Raw genomic sequence first — 27,030 nt, 5'->3', positions numbered from 1 at the left:
TGTACGCAAAGTTATGGTTGAAGCCATTTTTTACTAAACAAATGGAAGTAAACAATAAAAATCCGGGTATATGTGGCAACACAATGATTCCTGAAGTAAACCACATTTAATAAATTACAAATTACTTTATGAATTTCAAAATACTTCTCGCCTAGTTTTCCATGAAAGGAATTGGAAGTTTTCTGTTTTTGCCACAATTCTGGTTTAGATTTATATATTTCTTAAATTCCCATGCAGAATTTGCTATCTATCATTAGTTTCATTGCAAAACCGCTTATTTTTATTATGAAAATAAATTTGTTTTTTATCATGTTTGCCTTACACGCAAAGATTTGTGCCTCCCAACCAAAAAAAGTCAAAGTTGTTTTGATTTTATGCCAACACATCTCCGAAACACGCGAACATGACCTTATACTAACGGATTTGTAGCCGCAGCGTGTTGTGTCGCAAGGTTTATCCGACCGTATAAGGTGCCCTTTAGTACAAATCTTTACGCAACTCTCTTATCCCGTTGTTTAGCTTATTACACTACCCAACAAAACATTATGCCAAATTAGTGCACAACGTATTGTAAATACAATAGCACACAGCTGATAAGTTCCTCAAAAAAATGTTTTTGCAATATTTTGCCAAGATTTCGTGAACAACTCTGAGTACGGCAACTCTATAAGTTAGTGCAATTTTTCCCGGTTGATGTAAACTAACAATTTAATCTGCAGTCAAAATTTTAGTTGTTTCTATTAATCAACATAGTGGAATAATTTGAAATAGTTCTATTTCCATTTGGATTGATTTATCATCAATCGAAAGAACAATATAAACTGTTTGATATACAAGAAAATGCATTTGAAAGTGAAATTGAATTGAACCAAGAAAACTAGAAGGTTGGTGAGTTCAGGTATCTACAGCCCCACGAATTGGCAATCCTAGTTGTATACAATGAGGGGATGTGTAATTTTTATGAAATGGGTTATGGATACTAATATTTAACATTGACAAATTTACCACTTGTCTGAAATTGTTTCTTCAATATTTTAATTAGTGGCAAAGATTATCGATATTTCCAATGGGGGTAAATTAAAATTATGCCGGGTGTCTTGTTCCATACTTGACTTTTTTGTTTTTTTTTTGTTTTCTTTTTATATAGCAGATTTTACAGCAGTGTTGTCTATTGGTAGGATTGTTTGAATTTTATGTCTTGTTATTATTTATTTATCACGTTGATAACCGCATACAATTGTCCTCCTTAAGTACTAATTGGAGGATGCTTTAGGCTATCATTAGGACTGACCGGGCCAACTTTAGATTTTTTGCATATTACTATTACATTTTTAATACGAGCTTATTGGGCATAAAAAATTGAGAAATTGATTGATTATGAAGCTATTGAAAAGAAAACGCTAGATACCCAAACCTATCATGATATATGTTTCTCTGCTCGCTAATGCAAGTTTCCATAGTCTTCAGTATAGATCTGGCGCATTTCTACCGAGCTGTGTAACCCTTTCGCTACGGAAATAAACCTAATGTTAAAAACTTTAATTTTTCTTTTGATTTGACTTGTACTAACAGCAATTAGAACAAAAATTGTAATTTTGAGGCCTACCTCAATTACTTCAAGATCTATATGAGTTTGTTGTGAAAACTTGATTCTTGAATTGTGACCAAATTGCAGTACGAAAATAAAGTGTGAGAAAAATGTCCATTGATGTCCATGAATGTCCATTTACTAGAGACATACAGTAGGATATTGATATTGGTCTCAAAATTTTGCATTTTTGGTTTACAGACGAGAGCAGTGATGCTCCATTATAATGGAATTGTTTTGTGTAATCATTGTCTCATACATATATCAAATACCTCTGATGAAGCAATTCAGTGAAATTGCGAAATATCACGAAAGATTAATTAAAAATAAATAAAGGATAATTACGATCTCAAGCTTAAAACAACTATTGACATTTATTGGAAAGAAAAAAATCGAATAAAAATCCAAAAAACACAAATTTTTGATTTACTAACGGGTGATTCTTTTGAGGTTAGGATTTTCATGCATTAGTATTTGACAGATCACGTGGGATTTCAGACATGGTGTCAAAGAGAAAGATGCTCAGTATGCTTTGACATTTCATCATGAATAGCCGAACGATCTGCCACAACGTCGAATTTTCAGTGAATGGGCCCTAGAAAAGTTGGCAGAAAATCCGCTTTTTTATCGACAAATTTTGTTCAGCGATGAGGCTCATTTCTGGTTGAATGGCTACGTAAATAAGCAAAATTGCCGCATTTGGAGTGAAGAGCAACCAGAAGCCTTTAAAGAACTGCCCATGCATCCCGAAAAATGCACTGTTTGGTGTGGTTTGTACGCTGGTGGAATCATTGGACCGTATTTTTTCAAAGATGCTGTTGGACGCAACGTTACGGTGAATGGCGATCGCTATCGTTCGATGCTAACAAACTTTTTGTTGCCAAAAATGGAAGAACTGAACTTGGTTGACATGTGGTTTCAACAAGATGGCGCTACATGCCACACAGCTCGCGATTCTATGGCCATTTTGAGGGAAAACTTCGGAGAACAATTCATCTCAAGAAATGGACCGGTAAGTTGGCCACCAAGATCATGCGATTTGACGCCTTTAGACTATTTTTTGTGGGGCTACGTCAAGTCTAAAGTCTACAGAAATAAGCCAGCAACTATTCCAGCTTTGGAAGACAACATTTCCGAAGAAATTCGGGCTATTCCGGCCGAAATGCTCGAAAAAGTTGCCCAAAATTGGACTTTCCGAATGGACCACCTAAGACGCAGCCGCGGTCAACATTTAAATGAAATTATCTTCAAAAAGTAAATGTCATGGACCAATCTAACGTTTCAAATAAAGAACCGATGAGATTTTGCAAATTTTATGCGTTTTTTTTTAAAAAAAAGTTATCAAGCTCTTAACAAATCACCCTTTATTAAAGAATTTTATAAAAATCCACTGTAGTACTCATCAATATCATATATCTTTACAGCTTATTTAGATTAAAGCCTCAACTTTAAAATAACATCGAGAAATAAATCCAAACTAAGTGGGGAAATAGAGTTTGGTGTCGTTTTCGAATGTCCTCCTTAGTAGACATCGGTAGTCAAAGGGTTAAGGAAAACATTTATTATGAGTACAATTTTTCACAAATTGTCCTGTTTTAGGGAAAATTCTGTCCCTATAAAATTTAGAAATTCTAAAAAAAATTTGGACTTTCGCAAAAGCTGGCATCATTGATTTTGAAAGGCGAACGTGTGTAGAATAATAGAAAACTACTCATTGAGGGCAAAATTTCCCATGCCTCTTTTAGGGAAAATTTTGTACCTGTACAATTTTGTAGAAGAAAAATGTTGGTCCTCACATCTTTTTGGAGCTTACTCGCGAGTGCCTACTGCTTGTCGGATAGAATGGGTAAATAATTTGTGTTTTAAGAAGACAATTTTCGATATGTTAAACTGGGGTTCTATAAACAGACCATCGCCAAAATATTTTAAATTAAATTGACTATTACAATTAATAATTGAATTGATGCAATTTAATTTTTATTCAAGTAAAAAAATAAAGACAATTAAGAAAATTATTGACAATTTGTTTAATTGTATGTTAAAATACTAATTAACATTTTAATTATAAATAAAAAAATATTTCCAATTATAATACATACTTTCATACTATTCATTAAATGTTGTAACCGGAAAATTCAAATTATTATCTCTTGTAAAATTACAAGAAAATTATTTCACCTGAAGGCCGGCATTGATTTGGTATTCTTTTTATAATAATTCATTTTTAAGAAAATAAAATTTTTCAATTGTTGCCTTCGATCATTTCCCATCAAGTGTTAATTAAATTTGCCATAAACTTACATAGTTATTCTGCTTTTACAGATTTCTTCTTAATACCTTAAAGCTCGACCGAAATTTCGGCTTCGGCATTCGACCAAAAGTCGATAATCGATAACGAATCGGCCTTCGGCGTTAAGAGCCCTGTTAACCAAAGCCGAAGCTTTTTGAATAATTGATTTCATATCGAATTGTTCCAGTGTTGCATTTGTCTCATGTTCTATATATTTTTTATTTAAACAAAAAAGATCGAAAAAGAAACAATATAAGTCAACATAAAAAATTATAAAAAGTCCGTGTTTGTCATAATAATATCAAAATACAGAATGTTTAATATTAAAAATTCTGTTAGTTCTAAGAGAATATTATAAGACATGAACTGAATTACCTTATTTTGTTGTTTTTATGCCTTTGTTGAATAAAATATGCTAATATTGAACGAAAACACAACAAATTCCTTTAAGCTAGAATTACATACCATGATTTCTCTTTGGAATCAAAAGCTCGAATAGTCTGCCGCAAACAGAAAAAATGAACCCTTCCATCAACGCACGGGTTGACGCATGGTGTGTAATTCAACCTTTATTACAAATGTCAGGAAAATAATTAATAAATTCGGCAGATTATTGCTTTTTTTGCCGAAAAAAATTTCGGTCGAGCTCTAACACCTACCTTAAAGGGTGATACGGTCAAAATTTGGTCAATATAAACTTGACGTATTTCTTTCAATTTTGCATTTAAAAAACCTGAACACCCCTCATTTTGAAGGTGTGTGTGTAGAATGTTGCTCCTATTTTGATTTTAGAATTCACTCTTCAGTTGTCAAAATGCCGCCCAAGCAAGAAGAGCAGCGTATCAAAATTTTGTGCGCGCATCGCGAAAATCCGAGCTACTCGCACGCAAAGCTGGCAAAATCGCTAAAAGTTGTCAAATCAACCGTTACAAATGTAATTAAAGTGTTTGGGGAACGTTTGTCGACAGCCAGGATGTCTGGATCGGGGAGAAATCGAAAACCGGAAGCCGCTGAGACGACAAAGAGAGTTGCCGGTAGTTTCAACCGAAACCCTAACCTCTCTCTCCGAGATGCCGCAAATAAGCTGGGTGTATCGTCTACAACCGTGCATCGAGCCAAAAAACGAGCCGGACTATCGACTTACAAGAAGGTAGTGACTCCAAATCGCGATGATAAACAAAATACGACGGCCAAAGCGCGATCCCGGAGGCTGTACATGACGATGCTGACGAAGTTTGACTGCGTTGTAATGGACGACGAAACCTACGTCAAAGCCGACTACAAGCAGCTTCCGGGATAGGAGTTTTATACGGCAAAAGGAAGAGGAAAGGTACCAGATATTTTCAAGCACATAAAACTGTCAAAGTTCGCAAATAAATATCTGGTTTGGCAAGCCATCTGTACCTGTGGCTTGAAAAGCAGCATTTTCATAGCTTCCGGGACTGTCAACCAAGAATTTTTCGTGAAAGAGTGTTTGAATAAATGTCTGCTGCCTTTTCTGAAGAAACACGGTTGTTCCGTACTGTTTTGGCCGGATTTGGCATCTTGCCATTACGGTAAAAAGGCCATGGTGTGGTACGCCGCAAACAACGTGCAGGTGGTTCCCAAGGACAAGAACCCTCCCAACACGCCAGAGCTCCGCCCAATTGAGAAATACTGGGCTATTGTCAAGCGGAACCTAAAGAAGACCAAAAAACTGCTAAGGACGAGCAGCAGTTCAAGGCAAACTGGCTTTCTGCGGCGAAGAAGGTGGACAAGGACAAAATCTGATGGCAGCTCCAAGCGTGAGGCCCGGCAATTCGGATTTGGAAAAGCGAAAGCCTAACTGAATATTTTTCCTGAATTTTATACTAATTGTACTTGAAAAAGAAATTTAATTTGATTTTTTAAATAAACGATTTCACCGATTTACACGCGTTTTCCCTTGACCAAATTTTGACCGTATCACCCTTTATAATTTGCCAAGGACTTATTATAGACATTGCATAGATGCAAACCCGAAGACATTTTACGACTTTTATTAGGATGAAAAGCAGATCTTCAACTAGACCATGGAAAATATGGATGAAAAGTGTTGACTTTTATCGATATATGGAATTTTCATTCAATCTCTTGATAGTGTGGCTATTCCCTTTCTTTGATATTTAATGTGTACATATTTGGGTTGAACACTCCACGACCATAGGTCCTGAGGGAATTCCGGCGACAGTTTTGAGGGTTTATTCTTTATCCTTTGTCAATGTTATTTGATAGTTGATTGAGAATTGGTTATTTACCTCTGAAATGGGGAAGTTCGTATCGATATCAAAACTAAATACTAATCAGAAGATAATTTTAGATCCGTGCCAACATGGCTTTCGTATAGTCTAATGGACTCCTATCAACTTAGTGGAATTTATTTCGCATGTTAATTATGAGGTTGTTCTTGGGAATCAAATCCATGTTATCTATATTAATTTTAGTAAGGCGTTTGATAAAATTGGTTTGGCCAGCACTCTCTTGAGTTGAATGTCGTTATAGGGATTCCAACCTAAATTGATATTTAACTCTAGAATTAAATATTGTACGCTAATGATGTCAAGATATTGCTCACATTTATTACCGATTTCCTGATTGTCTAAACTAAAATTTCTTATGGTTGAAATCATGTCACCCTATCTGGCTATTTGCTTTGCTTTGCATAAACTTGATGGAGAATTTTTTTCGCATTGCTTTGAAAGTCTCATTTAAGGTGCGAGGGTGATAAGAATATTTGGCATGTATCCTGTTGTTGCTTTTCCTATTGGAGTTGGTTTTTCCTTTCGTTTTCTTTGGTGTTTTTTTTTATGCTACATATTTTTTGCAATGTTAATTTTGTTACGTTGGTGGATTCGTTGTGTGTGTGTTTGAAAGAGTGTGCCCATCCCCCAATATAATCTCCTTGTGGTAAGTGAGGGTTCTGTAGAAAATTAAATTGGAATTGGAGTAGTGAATATGTGTTGCTGAGGCTTAATATTTTTTCTTTCCTTTAGCTGGTATTATTTCGGGAAACGTTTTGGTGATGTGCTGGTGGGGGTGTACAGTACACCAAGCTCTACATAGATTGTGGGGTCATCTGGTTGATGGTGGAGTTGGATGCTTACCTTGGTATTGTTTTGTTTGCAATGTTCTATCTGCTATATTTTCCTTCATCTCGTTCTGTCTACATTTCTTGAGAGCCAGTCGATTCGTTTTTAATTCTTCCTCTTTTCGTTGTGTCGCATATCGGAGCTCTCATTGTTGACTCGTTGTCGTGGTTCACTTTGGTTTCGCGCTCTCCTAAAAATTCCTCTTATAATGGGGGAATTTTTCTATTGTTGTTGTCTTTGTTATTATTGTTGGTTGGTTGCACGAGACCCTGGGGTAGTGTTGTTGTTGCCAATGTCGTTTTGCGACGTTTATGCGAATATTTATGGTTGTTGCCAAGATGTGGTGGGGATGGGGTCAAGGAAGAGGTAAGCATTCGTCGTCTTGGAGAATATGGAGTATTGTAGTATGGCATGGTCGTGTCACTTGGCCTGTTGGGCTCTTAATATTTATGGCTCTTTAGTACATGGTATTAATATTGGGAACTGGTGCTTTGTGGCTTTTTCTTTTTGGATTTATTCTTTTTTTTGTTTTGTTTTTAGCAGTTTATTGTAGTTCAACACTCATACAGATACGTTAATTTTATACATAAAAAATATGAAATAGAAAATCAGTAAGCATCCTCCTACCCTAGTCATCATTAATCATGAAATTATGTTCTGATATTTAATAAGACGAAAAATCAACTATTCCACATTTAGCACAATTCGTATGTCGACTTCTTCAAATTTTGAAAAAATAAAAAAGTAGACATTTACAAATTTTTTGAAGTCCAAAAATCAGCAGTTTAATGTTTAATTCTCATTGTAATCTCTAGAAGCGAAAGTTCAAGGTAAATCGCACAGTGAAATTATGGTTGCACATTGGTTTCTAATGAGCCACCTTCCAGACGTTCCGAAAACGAATAACAAGCATGATAAAGTTGCGTAAAATAATTCGCATTGTTCAAGCAAATCCAAGAGTAGAAAAATTTTGACTTTTCAAAATTTGCAAAATTCGACTTTTCGAAAAGTCAATTAGCCGAAAGGTAAATTTTTGACTTTTGTATCCCTAATTAGCTTAAGAACGGTTGATCCATCCACCGTATTCTCTCAATATAGTCCCGTTCCCAAACATAAAAAGTACTCTCACTGCGCTCAAATTTAAGCCGAATAAATAGTTCATCGGCTCCAAAAAGGCCTATTTTATTAGAGTCCTCGAGAAAAGCTAATTGTCACACATGTTAGAAATGTGGGATCACCGTTACTAACAGAATTTGTCTTTCTCCGATGAGAAGCCATTTTATCAAAATTTTATTTCTATCGAAAAATTTTGTCAAAATTGTATTTCTATCGGAAATTTTGTCAAAATTTTATTTCTATCGGAAATTTTGTCAAAATTTTATTTCTATAGAAAATTTTGTCAAAATTTTATTTCTGTAGAAAATTTTGTCAAAATTTTATTTCTATAGAAAATTTTGTCAAAATTTTATTTCTATATATAATTTTGTCAAAATTTTATTTCTATAGAAAATTTTGTCAAAGTTTTATTTCTATGGAAAATTTTGTCAAAATTTTGTTTCTATAGAAATTTTATCAAAAATTTCTTTCTATAGAAAATTTTGTCAAAATTTTATTTCTATAGAAAATTTTGTCAAAATTATATTTCTATAGAAAATTTTGTCAAAATTTTATTTCTATCGAAAATTTTGTCAAAATTATTTTTCTATAGAAAATGTTGTCAAAATTTTATTTCTATAGAAATTTTATCAAAAATTTCTTTCTATAGAAAATTTTGTCAAAATTTTATTTCTATAGAAAATTTTGTCAAAATTTTATTTCTATAGAAAATTTTGTCAAAATTTTGTTTCTATAGAAATTTTATCAAATATTTCTTTCTATAGAAAATTTTGTCAAAATTTTATTTCTATCGAAAATTTTGTCAAAATTTTATTTCTATCGAAAATTTTGTCAAAATTTTATTTCTATAGAAATAAAATTTTGTCAACATTTTATTTATATAGAAAATTTTGTCAACATTTTATTTCTATAGAACATTTTGTCAAAGTTTTATTTCTACAGAAACTTTTGTCAAAATTTTATTTCTATAGAAAATTTTGTCAAAGTTTTATTCAAAATGTTATTTCTGTAGAAATTTTGTCAAAATGTTATTTCTGTAGAAATTTTGTCAAAATGTTATTTCTATTAAAATTTTGTCACTTTTTTATATAAAACTTTGTCAAAATTTTATTTCTATATAAAATTTTGTTAAAATTTTATTTCTATAGAAAATTTGTCAAAATTTTATTTCTATAGAAAATTTTGTCAAAATTTTATTTCTATAGAAATTTTGTCAAAATGTAATTTCTATAGAAATTTTGTCAATTTTTTTATATAAAACTTTGTCAAAATTATATTTCTACAGAAAATTTTGTCAAAATTTTATTTCTATAGAAAATTTTATCAACATTTTATTTCTATAGAAAATTTTGTCAAAATTTATTTCTATAGAAAATATTGTCAAAATTTTATTCTTATAGAAAATTTTGTCAAAAATGTTTATGAATTTTTATAGAAAATGGATGTACCTCTTATTTGGAGAGATGTATTTTGCAAAATCTGCCAAAATATAAAGAATTCTACCAATCTACCAAACAGTAAAAACTCTACAATTTTTCTATAGAAAATTATATATATTTTGTTTCTATCGAAATTTTGTCAAAAATTTATTTCTATAGCAAATTTTATCAAAAATTTATTTCTATAGAAAATTTTACCAAAATTTTATTTCTACAGAAATTTTGTCAAAAATGTCTTTCTGTAGAACATTTTGTCAAAATTCTATTTCTATAGAAAATTTTGTCAAAATTTTTATTTTAAGATGGTCAAAAAATTAATTTTATATTTGTATGTATTTCTATAGAAAATTTATGTACCTCTTATTTGGATAGACGTAATTTGCAAAATCTGCCAAAACATAAACAATTCTACCAATCTATGAAACAGTAAAAACTCTACCATTTTTCTATAGAAAATTTTGTCAAAATTTTATTCCTATAGAAAATTTTGTCAAAAATGTATTTCTATAGAAAATTTTATCAAAATTTTATTTCTATAGACAATTTTATTAAAATTTTATTTCTATAGAAATTTTGTCAAAAATTTATTTCTATAGAAATTTTTGTCCAAATTTTATTTCTATAGAAATTTTTGACAAAATTTATTTCTGTTGAAAATTTAGTCAAAATTTTATTTCTATAGAAAATTTTGTCAACATGTTTATACCCTCCACCATAGGATGGGGTATATTAACTTTGTCATTCCGTTTGTAACACATCGAAATATTGCTCTAAGACCCCATAAAGTATATATATTCTGGGTCGTAGTGAAATTCTGAGTCGATCTGAGCATGTCCGTCCGTCCGTCTGTTGAAATCACGCTAACTTCCGAACGAAACAAGCTGTCGACTTGAAACTTGGCACTAGTAGTTGTTATTGATGTAGGCCGGATGGTATTGCAAATGGGCCATATCGGTCCACTTTTACGTATAGCCCCCATATAAACGGACCCCCAAATTTGGCTTGCGAGGCCTCTAAGAGAAGCAAATTTCATCCGATCCGGCTGAAATTTGGTACATGGTGTTAGTATATGGTCTCTAACAACCATGCAAAAATTGGTTCACATCGGTCCATAATTACATATAGCCCCCATATAAACCGATCCCCCGATTTGGCTTGCAGAGCCTCTAAGAGAAACAATTTTCATCCGATCCGGCTGAAATTTGGTACATGGTGTTAGTATATGGTCTCGAACAACCATGCAAAAGTTGGTCCACATCGGTCCATAATTATATATAGCCCCCATATAAACCGATCACCAGATTTGACCTCCGGAGCCTCTTGGAAGACCAAAATTTATCTGATTCAGTTGAAATTTGGTACGTGATGTTAATGTATGACCTCAAACACCCATGCAAAAATTGGTCGATATCGGTCCACAATTATATATAGGCCCCATATAAACCGATCCCCAGATTTGACCTCCGGAGCACCTTTGAAGAGCAAAATTCTTCCCATTCGGTTGAAATTTGGTACGTGATGTTAGTATAGGGTATCCAACAACCATGCAGGAATTGGTTCCTATCAGTCCATAATTATATATAGCTCCCATATAAACCGATCCCCAGATTTGACCACCGGTGCCTTTTGGAGAAGCAAAATTCATCCGATCTGGTTGAAATTTGGTACGTGGTGGTAGTATATGATATTTAACAACCATGTGATTTGAAATTTATGGATGACAGTCTTTCGTAGAAGTTTCTACGCAATCCATGCACACAAAAAAATTTTTTTCTGATTCAACCACGAAATTAATTGATCCAATTAATTTTTTAATTGAAATGTCTTCAATCACGAAAATGATAGTATCAATCACAGTTTTAATTGGGCATAGAAAAAATTCTTGATTAAAAAATTAATTGATTTCATTACCAAATTTCAATTAATTTTTTAATTGATTCAATTAAAAATTTAATTGATATTGATTGCAAAACTCAATTAATTTAGTAATTAAAAAAGGTAACTATTTTCAATTACATTCTGAATTGGCTTGGAAATTTTATTTGGATTAACAATTGATTGTTTGAAAAAAAATTTAATTAAAAATTTAAAAAAAATGTTCATCACTTTTTTAATTGACTTACCCCCATTTTCATGAAGCTCCGTTAGTGCTACGTTAGCTAACGAACTCCTAAATCGTGCTATGTACATATCTGTCATCTTGCATATATATTCCATATGCCAGTTAGAAACTTAACTGCTGAAAATTTTTCAGTTAAAGTTAACCAGAGAAAAGATATTTTCATTTTTCTTTCTGTTAACTGGCAGTTAAAGCCTAACGGAGCTACATGAAAATGGCCGTTAGTCTTCCGAATTTGATTAAAAGTTAATTGTATCAATTAACTTTTTAATTAAAAGATTTAAAATTTTCAATCATTGGCTTAATTAACTTAATGTTTCTATCTTGATTAAAAAGTTAATTGTACCAATTAATTTATTAATTGAACAAAATTTCAACTTCAATTAACTTTTTAATTGGAAATATTTTGGTGATATTTTTTTCTGTGTGGTGGAGGGTACATAAGATTCGGCCTGGCCGAACTTACGGCGGTATATACTTGTTATTTTCTTTATTCTTTCTGATGACGGCTTCTATTCGACGATATGTTGATCGTCTCCCGATTTTATGTTTTGAAAACTTGATCTTATTGTAACTCGTAAACTGGCTCAACGAAAATTTAATTTATTTTTGAATTTTTAAATTATTATGTTAATTTTTTAATTATTATAATATTTTGGGAATTTTTGGGATAGAAAGCGCCCTAATTTGGCGAAAAGAACCAGGAAATACTGGCAACACTCCTTAGCACTATCGCACTCAGCACGCGTCAACAAAGAATGGCTTAAAAAAGGAGTCCCACACTACATTTCTACCTCACAATGGCCTCTAAAATCTCTGGATATCAAATCAGACTGTGCTCTGCCAGGAATAGCCCAAAATATCGTAGATCCACAGTTTTTACTTTTGAAAAATAATATAACAAATTAAATAAAATTACATTATATATAAGCCACCCTGTACATACCCTTTCCCTTTTATTTCGTTCTTTCTGTTTTTTACAATGATCTTTGTGTAATTTTTCCCCGGATTTTCGAACAAAAACTTTAAACGATTGTCAAAACAAAAAGAAATCCTTTGAGCTAGCTGCCAATAGTTTTAGATAAAATTCTTTTTTTTTGTAGACATATTGGGGCTGCGACAGTCAAAAAAGCCTGTCAATGATTGTGCGTAAAGCAAGCAATGAGCAGATATGTGGTAAAAATCCATTCCATTGCGGCTGATGTACAAAAGAATGTACGCATTACTTTTCACTTAAACGAATGTATGTATGTGTGTGTGTACGTCTGTTTGTCTGAATGTCTGTCTGTCTCGTTGATTGGCTTAACATACGACTTGTAGTGTATGTCGTTCTTTTTTCTGCTTGTTTTGTTTGTTTGCTGCAAACATTTAAACAGTCGAGAGTTGTTTGCACAATGACGACGTGGACAAGGATGACGGTACGACATGTATGATGTGCGTGCGTTGAGAGTACAGTAAAGCAAAAAAGTCCCATAGGCCAGATTCAAATACCGAATGATATCTTAAAACAGCTTCCTACTCCTTGCCATCCCGAACCTATTCATCCATCAATGGCAACTTTTTCATTGTCCATACGTCTGTTGGATCTGAGCAAGTGCCATCTTTCGAACTTCTCTGCATATGAATTGGATGAATGCCGTTTTTTCTGGCGTTTCTGTTTTTGTTTCGGCTACAATGTTGTTGCCCTGTTATTCGTTGGATTTGGATGGTAGTAGCAGTTGGTGTCATTTCATTTGGCTTCGATTTGGAATTGTTTCTGCTCTTAATTCATCCATACTCCCAACACCTTTTATTGTTGTTCGACAACTGGCACAGTGGTTAAGTTGGGATAATATTTAATTTTTATAATAGCAAAATGTGATTTGAAGGGATTGTTTCTCTTATTGGATTCAAGTATATAGGGTAACCGACACAAATTGTTACCAATGTAAGAGTAGATCTGCACGAGATCCGATGTTAAAAAGGAGAGCCTATAGATCAGGCAACATACCAGACAGGTTTGAACAGGATTCATGAGGATACTGTAGCCTAAGCGGTTAGAAGCTACAAGGTTAATCCTGTTCTCGGAGCTCGCCCACCGCCCATAGCATAACAAAAACTACCAAACCAAAGTCATATTTTGTCCAAATTTTATTTCTATAGAAAATTTTGTCAAAATTTTATTTCTATAGAAAATATTGTCAAAATTTTATTTCTATAAAAAATTTTGTCAAAATTTTTTTTTTATAGAAAATTTTGTCAAAAATTTTTTTTTATAGAAAATTTTGTCAACATTTTATTTCTATAAAAAATTTTGTCAAAATTTTATTTCTGTAGAAAATTTTGTCAAAACTTTATTTCTATAGAAATTTTTGTCAAAATTTTATTTCTATAGAAAATTTTGTCAAAATTTTATTTCTATAGAAAATTTTGTCAACATTTTATTTCCATAGAAAATTTTGTCAATATTTTTTTTTTATAGAAAATTTTGTCAAAGTTTTATTTCTATCGAAAATTTTGTCAAATTTGTATGTTATTTCTATATAAAATTGTGTCAAAATTTTATATCTATAGAAAGTGTTGTAAAATTTTTATTTCTATAGAAAATGTTGTAAAAGTTTTTTCTATAGAAAATGTTGACAAAATTTTATTTCTATAGAAAATTTTGTCAAAATTTTATTTCTGTCGAATATTTTGTCAAAATTTTATTTCTATAGAAAATTTTATTTCTATAGAAAATTGTGTAGTCCACAACTTTTAATCAGAAGCACATGGGTATACAATACTCTAAAATGCGTATAATTTTGTAAGAAATGCAGTTAAGGAGAGGAAACAAAAATTCGAAAACAGTCCTTCCAGGTTCAAAATAGTGATTTGTCAAATGCAAAAATTAAACTGTACGGCTAAATATTGTTTTTCACTGTACATAGGCTTTATTGTAAAATACTTATACTGATGATTTACTAAAAACTCCACTGGCTAAATGCTTTGGTTATATTTCTTAAAATGATTGCCACTCTGGACAAATTTTCGTAGGACCCCACTGCCGAAAAATACATATCCACTTCCTAACTCACGACAATAGCAGGTGTAGAAATTTTTTGCGGCCTTTCAATACCATCCACATAAAATGGATAATACATCCACCTTTGAAGTATATGGAAAATCACAAAATGTGCACAGCAAAAATGAAGGTGGCCACATACGCTATTCGAGCCGATGTTAGGGAGAAGTGGCGTTATACCATTCGGTTCCTAGCATTCCATATACATGCGTGTGATTTCAAATGTTTAGAAGGGGATATAAACGATTACAACACCTAACCAACCATTCACTAGTGATTCCAATACACTCCCACTTTTTGCCTTATTTATCAGTCTCTACATCTTTCTCGGGGGACGACGTAGTCCATTTGAAAATATTTGCCTCAATGGATTTTTTGCCATTACACACGCATCGAAAAGTACATTCGAGGAAAAAGAAGACAATAAAAAAACCCAACTAATAGTGAAAACTACAATAAAGCAGCAATTGATAGAAAAATGGAAATTGCAACATACACTAAAATTGGATAGCAACATCCAGAGATGGGAAAATAAAAGGCATAGAAGAGAATGCGACGTTAACTTCAGTTTGATGACTTGGAGATAGTTCTATGAAGATATATCACAAATCTTAAAAAAAAACAATACCATGGAAATTCAAAATAAAGGGTGATTCTTTTGAGGTTAGGATTTTCATGCATTAGTATTTGACAGATCACGTGGGATTTCAGACATGGTGTCAAAGAGAAAGATGCTCAGTATGCTTTGACATTTCATCATGAATAGACTTACTAACGAGCCACAACGTCGAATTTTCAGTGAATGGGCCCTAGAAAAGTTGGCAGAAAATCCGCTTTTTTATCGACAAATTTTGTTCAGCGATGAGGCTCATTTCTGGTTGAATGGCTACGTAAATAAGCAAAATTGCCGCATTTGGAGTGAAGAGCAACCAGAAGCCGTTCAAGAACTGCCCATGCATCCCGAAAAATGCACTGTTTGGTGTGGTTTGTACGCTGGTGGAATCATTGGACCGTATTTTTTCAAAGATGCTGTTGGACGCAACGTTACGGTGAATGGCGATCGCTATCGTTCGATGCTAACAAACTTTTTGTTGCCAAAAATGGAAGAACTGAACTTGGTTGACATGTGGTTTCAACAAGATGGCGCTACACGGATGAAAAAGACTGTTTTTCATATGTTTGGCTATAAACATTATATGTTTGGAACATAAATTTTTAAACACAATATTTTTGAGTGCAAGCATATAATGTTCATAAACTAGCATAACATGTTTGGGACATATATGTTAATATGTTAGAACATATTATATTTGGGACATAAAATGTTTGTAAATATAATATGCTTGGATGCAAACATATATTAATTTAGAAATAGCCTGTAAACATATATGTGTTTAGTAGCTTGGAGCGCTATTTAACAGGGAGCGATATTGAATTAAGTTGGTGGTTGTTGCTTGTTATTACAAAATTAACATTTTGTTTTTCCTTGGGCAATTGATCAGCTACTTCTTTGATCCTTACAAACTGTGTGGTCCGCTGTTCGAATCCCCGTCCGGCAAAAGGTAAAATTAAAATAAAAAAAAATCATACAATTGAATAATTTCTTCTACAATGTTTGTATTACAGAAAAAGGTGCTAAGAACTAAAAAATCTCGTGGAAGTGAGAAAGATGTGGGGGAATATACAATTGGGCAGAAACAAAATTTTGAGCATTCAGGTCGAAAACCTATGTTGTTAGCACCTATATTACCTGTTTATTTTCATAATTCATTATGATTGTAAATATATAAATAAATAAATAAAATTTTGAGCACAATATTGTTTGGGAGATTTTTTTAAGCATATAATATTTTTGGGTGCAAAATGCTTCCAAACATATTATATGTTCACATAATAACATATTGTTTTTTGGAAGACAACATTATTGAATTTGGATGCAAAAATACAAAATGTTTGGAACTTAGACTACCCAAACATATATTGTTTAGACCAATATGCTTTCAAACATATTATATATTGGAAGAGATCAAACATATAAATGTTTGGGCAATACCCAAAAATGTATATGCTTGAAGCAAAATATGTTTGGGAGTATATGTTACAGAAGCGATTTTTTGTGAGCGTGTACATGCCACACAGCTCGCGATTCTATGGCCATTTTGAGGGAAAACTTCGGAGAACAATTCATCTCAAGAAATGGACCGGTAAGTTGGCCACCAAGATCATGCGATTTGACGCCTTTAGACTATTTTTTGTGGGGCTACGTCAAGTCTAAAGTCTACAGAAATAAGCCAGCAACTATTCCAGCTTTGGAAGACAACATTTCCGAAGAAATTCGGGCTATTCCGGCCGAAATGCTCGAAAAAGTTGCCCAAAATTGGCTTTCCCAATGGACCACCTAAGACGCAGCCGCGGTCAACATTTAAATGAAATTATCTTCAAAAAGTAAATGTCATGGACCAATCTAACGTTTCAAATAAAGAACCGATGAGATTTTGCAAATTTTATGCGTTTTTTTTAAAAAAAAAGTTATCAAGCTCTTAACAAATCACCCTTTATTTCGCATAGGAAAAATTTCCATCCCTGTTGTTAATATGCTCATCCATGTTGCATTTCGGGGAATGAAACAAAGACAAAACAAATTCAAAGTGCAAAGTGCAATAAACAATTAGGGAGTTTTAATGCACTTTCCTTAAAAAAATTATTAGATCAAATGGAAAAGCACATGGATACCCAAAGAATTTGAGAGTTATACCAATTTGTGTTGTACTTGGCAAAAATTCTATTACACTAAGTAACACTAAAGCTACATCTTGAATCCTACAAAGTAGAATCACGACCACGGTTGCCACAGTTGGTAGAACTCTACAAAAAACAAAATTCTATAGAAATAAAATTTTAAAAAAATTTCTATAGAAATAATATTTGGACAAAAACTCTATAGAAATAAAAGTTTGACAAAATTTTCTATAGAAATAAAATTTTGAAAAAAATTTCCATGGAAATAAAATTTGGACAAAAATTTCTATAGAAATAAATTTTTGACAAAAATTTCTATAGAAATAATATTTGGACAAAAATTTCTATAGAAATAAAATTTTGACAAAATTTTCTATAGAAATAAAATTTTTACAAAATTTTCTATAGAAATAAAAATTTGCCAAAATTTTCTATGGAAATAAAATTTTGACAAATTTTTCGATAGAAATAAAATTTTGACAAAATTTTCTATAGAAATAAATTTTTGACAAAATTTTCTATAGAAGTACAATTTTGACAAAATTTTCTATAGAAATAAAATTTTTACAAAATTTTCCATAGAAATAAAATTTTGTCAAAATTTTCTATGGAAATAAAATTTTGACAACATTTTCTATAGAAATAAAATTTTGAAAAAATTTTCCATGGAAATAAAATTTTGACAAAATTTTCTATGGAAATAAAAGTTTGACAAAATTTTCTATTGAAATAAAATTTTGACAAAATTTTCTATAGAAATACTATTTGGACAAAATTTTCTATAGAAATAACTTTTTGAGAAAATTTTCTGTAGAAATAAATCTTTGACAAAATTTCCTGTATAAATAAAATTTTGATAAAAATTTCTATAGAAATAAAATTTTCACAAAATTTTCTATAAAAATAAAATTTTGAAAAAGTTTCTATTGAAATAAAATTTTCACAAAATTTTCTATAGAAATAAAATTTTGACAATATTTTCTATAAAAATAAATTTTTGACAAAATTTTCTATAGAAATAATCTTTGGATAAAATTTTCTATAGAAATAAATTTAATTTTCTAAAGAAATAAAATTTTGACAAAATTTTCTATAGAAATAAAATTTTAAGGAACTTTTCTATAGAAAAAACTTTTTACAAAATCTTCTATAGAAATGAAATTGTGACAAAATTTTCTATAGAAATAAAATTTTGACAAAATTTTCTATAGAAATAAAGTTTTGACAAAATTTTCGATAGAAATACATTTTTGACAAAATTTTCAATAGAAATAAAATTTTGACAGTATTTTCTATAGAAATAAAATTTTGACGTAATTTTCTAAAGAAATAAAATTGTGAAAAAATTTTCTATAGTAAATAAATTTTAACGAAAATTTCTATAGAAATAAAATTTTTACAAAATTTTCTATAGAAATAAAATTTTGACAAAAATTTCTATAGTAATAAAATTTTCACAAAATTTTCTATAGAAATAAAATTTTGACAACATTTTTATAGAAATAAAATAAATTAATTTTCTACAAATTTTGAAATAAAATGTTGACAAAATTTTCTATAGAAATAAAATTTAAACAAAAAAAAATTCTATAGAAATAAATTTAGTTGACTAATCTTTGAAATTTGCGTCCCTATGTTGAAGTCACATGTCTGTGAAGTAAGGAAAAAAATTCTTAACATAAAGAAGAACATATTTCATTTAAAGAAAAAATCTTTAAGTTAACTGGCATATTGAGACTTTGAAAAAAAAATCAAATATAGGTTCAAGACTTATTTTAAAAATTTTGCATATTTGCTTTAAAGATTTTTTTGAAACTTTTTTTACGTTGAAGTCCAAATTTAATTTTTTTAAAATATTTTTTGAGTCTATCTTTATATATAATTTGGGGCCAAGTAGACAAGAAATAAAATATCAAAGGATACAACATTATATTGGCTTTTAACTCCAATTAAATACTTTTACATGTGAACTCACTTTATATGGAATTTTTCATGTGCTCACTGGGCATCGTCGTTATTCACACAGTTTCAATAATTTTCTAACTTTTTAATATATGTTGCAATTGTTGTAGCAACACATAAAAAATCGATTTTTTTTTATATCGGTTTGAGGTATTTATATATATTTTTTTGCATTTGTCACAGAAAGCTATTATACATATGTTCATATGAGTGCTTGTAAACTGGATTTGAATAAAGTGTAAAATATCTTCGTACTGCACTTGTCAGGGCATCACTTATATATAGAGATGGATGAAACACGAGGGTGGTATAATGCTAGCTAATCCACCTCTAAACCGGTCAAAGGATATGTATGTAATCCATATAATACACAAAAAAAAAAATACTTTTCTAAGGCCTCGTATGAATTCACCATAGCATCAATAAACAGTGGTCCTTGACGGAGCTTTATCGCCAAAAATTGATTTACGAATTACATCGATGCATTGTCCAATGAATATTTCCCAGTCCAAAAAACTTAAGAACTAAATGTGGGTATACAATTCAATCACCGTATAAATACTTTTAATGCTAACTAAGGAATTATCCTTGTCTTCACAAATATAGTCGGACTGATCTACGCCGTGGTTAATATGGTATTGATTTGGAGTCAATGATGTTTTCTTTTTATACCCTCCACCATAGGATGGGGGGTATATTAACTTTGTCATTCCGTTTGTAACACATCGAAATATTGCTCTAAGACTCCATAAAGTATAAATTCTGGGTCGTGGTGAAATTCTGAGTCGATCTGAGCATGTCCGTCCGTCCGTCTGTTGAAATCACGCTAACTTCCGAACGAAACAAGCTATCGACTTGAAACTTGGCACAAGTAAAGGGTGATTTGTTAAGAGCTTGATAACTTTTAAAAAAAAAAAAACGCATAAAATTTGCAAAATCTCATCGGTTCTTTATTTGAAACGTTAGATTGGTCCATGACATTTACTTTTTGAAGATAATTTCATTTAAATGTTGACCGCGGCTGCGTCTTAGGTGGTCCATTCGGAAAGTCCAATTTTGGGCAACTTTTTCGAGCATTTCGGCCGGAATAGCCCGAATTTCTTCGGAAATGTTGTCTTCCAAAGCTGGAATAGTTGCTGGCTTATTTCTGTAGACTTTAGACTTGACGTAGCCCCACAAAAAATAGTCTAAAGGCGTCAAATCGCATGATCTTGGTGGCCAACTTACCGGTCCATTTCTTGAGATGAATTGTTCTCCGAAGTTTTCCCTCAAAATGGCCATAGAATCGCGAGCTGTGTGGCATGTAGCGCCATCTTGTTGAAACCACATGTCAACCAAGTTCAGTTCTTCCATTTTTGGCAACAAAAAGTTTGTTAGCATCGAACGATAGCGATCGCCATTCACCGTAACGTTGCGTCCAACAGCATCTTTGAAAAAATACGGTCCAATGATTCCACCAGCGTACAAACCACACCAAACAGTGCATTTTTCGGGATGCATGGGCAGTTCTTGAACGGCTTCTGGTTGCTCTTCACTCCAAATGCGGCAATTTTGCTTATTTACGTAGCCATTCAACCAGAAATGAGCCTCATCGCTGAACAAAATTTGTCGATAAAAAAGCGGATTTTCTGCCAACTTTTCTAGGGCCCATTCACTGAAAATTCGACGTTGTGGCAGATCGTTCGGCTTCAGTTCTTGCACGAGCTGTATTTTATACGGTTTTACACCAAGATCGTTGCGTAAAATCTTCCATGTGGTCGAATAACACAAACCCAATTGCTGCGAACGGCGACGAATCGACATTTCACGGTCTTCAGTAACACTCTCAGAAACAGACGCAATATTCTCTTCTGTACGCACTGTACGCATTCGTGTGGTTGGTTTAATGTCCAATAAAGTAAACTGAGTGCGAAACTTGGTCACAATCGCATTAATTGTTTGCTCACTTGGTCGATTATGTAGACCATAAATCGGACGTAAAGCGCGAAACACATTTCGAACCGAACACTGATTTTGGTAATAAAATTCAATGATTTGCAAGCGTTGCTCGTTAGTAAGTCTATTCATGATGAAATGTCAAAGCATACTGAGCATCTTTCTCTTTGACACCATGTCTGAAATCCCACGTGATCTGTCAAATACTAATGCATGAAAATCCTAACCTCAAAAGAATCACCCTTTATATAGCCCCCATAAAAGCGACCCCCATATTTCAATTCTGGCTCCCTACGTACCGTGCAAAAGTCCATGTCGATTCGTAATTATTTGTAGACTTACATACCTTTTTGTCTAATATATACCACGTGTGGACTAACTCACAATTTAGAAAACGATTTAAGATACCACAACCCAAGTAATTCGATTGTGTATAACAGTCTTTCGTATAAGTTTCTACGCAATCCATGGTGGAGGGTACATAAGATTCGGCCTGGCCGAACTTACGGCCGTTTATACTTGTTTTTAGTTCATTTTTATACCCTAGTGGTCAGGGTATAATAACTTTGATATACCTGCCAGAAATATTGATTTTAGACTCCATATATACCGATCAACTCAGAATCACCTCCTGAGTCCATCTAGTCCTTGGTGTCCGTCCATCCATCTGTCCATGTTTTAGTTGTTCGCAGAATTCCGGTCCAGACATTTCTGTTCAGAGTGTGATAAAACTACCATAACCATATACCCCTTAATGTTTTTAAATATGGAAATGCGGTTTATCTCCCAAGCCTATACCATTGATACCCCACAAGCAATGTTTACTAATTCGGTAGGGGTAGTTTAGGGTATGATATAGTCGGCCCGCCCGACTTTCTACTTTACTTACTTGTTTCTTTATTGAGAATAATTCTCGTTTTTATACAATTTAGTTAAATTTTCTTACGAAGTAGCCCATTCTTCTGTAAAAAAGTCCACTTTTTTCTGTGTACTACAAGCAAAGTCTAACGCTTCAAATTCTAGGGTGGAGGGTACACTGACAGAATTGTCATCGTAAAAAATTATCATCGAAACATGTCATTGTTTTACAACCGAAGAAACTTTTTTTTTTTAATGAGTTCACTCTTGGATGTAACCACAAAAAACGTTTTTCTATGCGTGTGAATTTTTCGTCTATGCGTATGAGAAAACTTTGTAATAATATTCATCATAATTGAAAATATTATTTTATCATACTTACCTCTTACGGTTATCTGGATGCTTATATCCATATGTACATATGTAATTCCAAAACATCTATTGTCGTTTGACAGTATATGTAAAGTTCTGGGAAGCGGTTATGTTGTGTTATTGAGGGGGGGGGGGGGGGGGGGGGATCTTTTTTGCACTAAAGGTTATTGCAATGAAGGATGGGTGGTATCACACACATAGACTCACAAACTCTTTTGAAAAGTACATCATTGCCAGTGTTGCCAGTATTTTCCGGGCTCTTGTCCCCAAAATGGAACGCTTTTATCCCCAAAAATTCACAATTTAATTTAAAATTCCCCATAAAAACCCCCAATAATTTTTTTGCCAAGTTTTTTGATAAAAAGTAAACGAATATACGAATATTTTCCGGGCTCTTGTCCCCAAAATGGAACGTTTTTATCCCCAAAAATTCACAATTTAATTTAAAATTCCCCATAAAAACCGCCAATAATTTTTTGGCAAGTTTTTTGATAAAAAGTAAACGAATATACTCTGTTGTAGAAAATCCGTAAGAAAATATTAATATATTAAAATATTAAAATATATATAAAATAAAGTAAAAGTGTGCAATTTTTGTAATACCAGTTTGCGAGTTACAAAAAGATGAAGATTTCAAAACACAAAACCAGGAGACGGGTGCTCCCATAAATATCATCCGATGCCAGCCCCCATCAGAGTTAATTATTCGTATGAAGAGTCATCGAGTCATCTTATGCAAATCATCTTCTAAACACTCGAGAAATAAAAATGGGAGTTCGGTCAACATATAGTCAAGAAATAAAATTGGCTTATCGATCAAAACGCATTGCTGTCCCGATATAAACTCTATTCTATATGTATGGGATATGGGATATATTTCCAAAATCAGTGATGTACGCAGATGAGTCTTTACGAAATAATTTCACAATAGCAAAACATTCCTTAGGAAAAAGATTAATTGGTAAGAAGCTCTTGGACCACCCAAACAAATGCCGTGGAATAAAGAGGAGGAAAGTCTTTTTTTTATATTTTGGAGAATCTCTGTACTTCTTTAAGCCTTTTTTTAAGGCATGTAGAAGTAAAGAATTTCATATAAACCATAGTTCTTACTCTGATTAATTATACTGATAAGATTTCGAAAATTCCCCACAAAAATCCTCAAATTTGTGGAAATTCCCCACCAAATCTCCAAGTCCCCAACTCAAAAATGTTGTCCCCATCCACGAAAAAATATCCCCGATTTTGGGGAAAAATCTCCAATACTGGCAACACTGATCATTGCAATCAAAATCTATCGTAAGTTTACTCAAATATGTAACATAACAAAGAGAGCCAGAGAGAGAGGGGGAGAAAGAGGGAGATGCAGTTATGCTCTACTACCATCTTCACCAAATATCAATTATGATATAAAATTTCATTGGCATATGATTTACAATCCTTGGATTTGCAATGGTAACTTTTTAATACATTTCATAATTTCTAAAATTTATTCACAACTCTGTTAGGGCCTTAACCAAATTTTGTATCTCTGCATTGGCTAGTATACTAGCCAATATTCGTTACTGTGTGCTCCCTTGTATTCGTTGTTACAGTTTATTGAGTATGTTAGCTTTCTTTTACAATTGGAATATCAAGGGAGCGAAAATGGAGAATAGGTCCACCACCTATTTTTTTTTTTTTTTTTGTCACTCGTTTGTATGGATGGATGGTCGGGCTTTTCTGGACCCACAAGAAAAATTGCCATTAGCTATTTATCGATTAAGTGGTACTCTCTTGTATTTCCAATGTATGGCCATACTCATGTGTACGTACTATGCATGTATGTACGTATGTATGTGTATAGTTAGGTACATCTATCAGTACAATCCCATAAAGCGGACAACATGTACTATGTGAGTGAATGTGTTTAGTTTTTGCAAGGCAAGTTGAAATTTATTTATTTTATAGATTAGTAAATTGAATTGAATGACGAACGGACCAAACCGGGTCGTAATGGATTGTCTCTATAATTTGTGTATGTACATGTAGGCCATAAAATATTCATGGATATGGATTATATTGGGGTGGAACGAGTTTTGGGTTTTCTAGAATTAAAACAAAAATGTAACACATATTTGCAACGCCCAATAGGAACCGAGGCAGATTAATAGAATCATTGGAAAAATTATCCCGGGGTCATGTCTCGACTTGATTTAATGGTGTCCATCTGTCTGTCTTTTTGTTTAAAATCAAATTCAAAATACTTTTTGGTTGGCGATTATCCATATTATACAAAATTAGCGCTGAAAATGCTCTCCACAAAGTCAAAAAATGTGCACCAATTTACTTAACATTTTGTACAGAGTTTCGGTTTTTTTTTTTGGCCGAAGCCGCACTGAAAAAAATATTTACATGATATTAAAGTTTACGAAACCTAAACTTTAGGATGCGAAATTAACAAAATATTAAGGACAAATTTCTTTAAAATAATGAAATTCTAATTAAAATAAAGTTTAGAATCTTTACTTCAAAATTTTTTTTTTCATTAAATTTAGGATACAAATTTTGTAAATTTGCGTCCCTCCGTTAAAGTCGCATGTCTTTGAACTAAGGCTAAATTTCTTTAAAGTAAAGAAACACATTTCTGATTTAAAGAAATTATCCTTAAATTAACTGAAATATTGAATCTTTAGATTTAAGATAAAACCCCTTCAAATATATGCTAAGACTTATTTTGAGGATTTAGCGTCTTTAGTTTAAAGTTTTTTGTTTTTTGGAATTAAGGAAACTTTTTTACTTTGAAGTATCCGTTATAATTTGGATTTTTAAACTGGCATTTGTTTGTACGTGAGTAGCTTTATTAATAAACCGCGAAAAGAGAATGAAAATTTGATAAATGAGATCTGTATCCTAATTTTAATTTTATTGGTCCTAGATTTAAAGCCAGATAGGTCGCTAAAAAATTTCTTTATTTTAAAGAAGCCGCATCTTTGGCTCGGAATCAATACCAAAATCCATAGGAATCAATACCAAAGTTGGAGTGTTTTAGATCAATATTAGCATATTTTATTGAACCAAGGAAATTCTTACAAACTTATTCGAAATTCAGTAGTTTTATATTATAATGACAAAAAAGGGTGTTTGCACATTTTCTCCCTGTAAAGGTGTGTACTATGTTCGGTTTCGAAAATCACTTTATTTTCGCGATTACTTTTCCTGAAATCTAGAGAAACTAGATATTACACATCAATTGCGTTAATCTATCTGCTTTATATTGAGCTGTTTTTATAAAGTAACCGCGAAAATTTCAACGCGAAAAGCGAACTACTTACCTTAAACTCGAAAAATTCGTCTCGCTCGTCGAACAATTGTTAAACGAACAATTGTTAAATTGCCACAGTTATTGGTGTGGGGCTTAAATATTTTATTGCCGCTGCTCTTAAATGTTGAAAAGGAGAACTTTTCCAATATTCAAATATGTTACGGTTACGTAGAATAGAGGGCTCCCGTAATATATGAACCAATTTCATTCTCTAATACTGTTATTTTACTCTTCTCAATTTTATTGGGCATGAAAGCATGTTGTTTGCCATATGGAGGACTTTGAGATTTTTATTTTATTTGTACTGGGACAAATTCAACACTGACACAATTTAAAATGAAAAACAAAATACTTAAAAAGCTTCGGCTTCGGTTAATCGGCCTCTTGAGAGCCACCGTGGTGCAATGGTTAGCATGCCCGCCTTGCATACACAAGGTCGTGGGTTCGATTCCTGCTTCGACCGAACACCAAAAAGTTTTTAAGCGGTGAATTATCCCACCTCAGTAATGCTGGTGAGATTTCTGAGGTTTCTCTAAGTGGTTTCACTGCAAAGTGGAACGCCGTTCGGACTCGGTTATAAAAAGGAGGTCCCTTTTCTTTGAGCTTAACATGGAATCGGGCAGCACTCAGTGATAAGAGAGAAGTTCACCAATGTGGTATCACAATGGGCTGAAAAGTCTAAGTGAGCCTCATACATCGGGTTGCCACCTAACCTAATCGGCCTCTTGACGCCGAAGGCCGATTCCTGGCTGGTTATCGATTTTTGGCCGAAGCCGATTCTACGGTCGAGCTCTAGTTTATGGTTCGTGGCAGTGTTGAATAAGCCTAAAAATCCTGGGTGAAACTTTGCTTCAATATCTCTCTCCGAATATCTCTCAATATCTCTCTTCCGAGTGGAAAAACTCTACTACCGGTCAATAAAGCAATGTAATAATGTTCGTATTTTGGGATGCCCATAAAATAGTGTTCAGTGACCACCAACGCAGCAAAAAATATTTGTCTTCAATCACGAAATTGAATTAATTAAGCTTTAATAGGAATTTCTTGAAATACAGAAATGATAGTATCAATCGCCAAAGTCTATTAAATATACATTAATAACACGTACACTGATGTGTTATTAACCGATTGGTTCTAGGAGACTTTAATGCCCACCATGAA

At 32.4% G+C, this 27,030-nt stretch overlaps 1 protein-coding gene across 2 annotated transcripts in view; it reads left to right on the top strand.

Moving 5' to 3' along the window:
- Positions 1-669: 669 nt before the first annotated feature.
- tou (bromodomain adjacent to zinc finger domain 2B toutatis) overlaps positions 670-27,030 on the top strand; it is a 255,805-nt gene continuing 229,444 nt past the window's right edge. For both annotated transcript variants that reach the window (XM_075313309.1, XM_075313307.1), the window contains exon 1: positions 670-884. The gene's annotated coding sequence lies outside the window, so the exon portion shown is untranslated. The remainder of the gene's footprint in view (positions 885-27,030) is intronic.

This window comes from Haematobia irritans, chromosome 5, assembly GCF_050003625.1.
Source record: "Haematobia irritans isolate KBUSLIRL chromosome 5, ASM5000362v1, whole genome shotgun sequence".
Taxonomy (NCBI): Eukaryota; Metazoa; Arthropoda; class Insecta; order Diptera; family Muscidae; genus Haematobia; species Haematobia irritans.
Note: the sequence above shows the minus strand (reverse complement) of the source record. Positions and strands in the feature narration are given on the sequence as shown.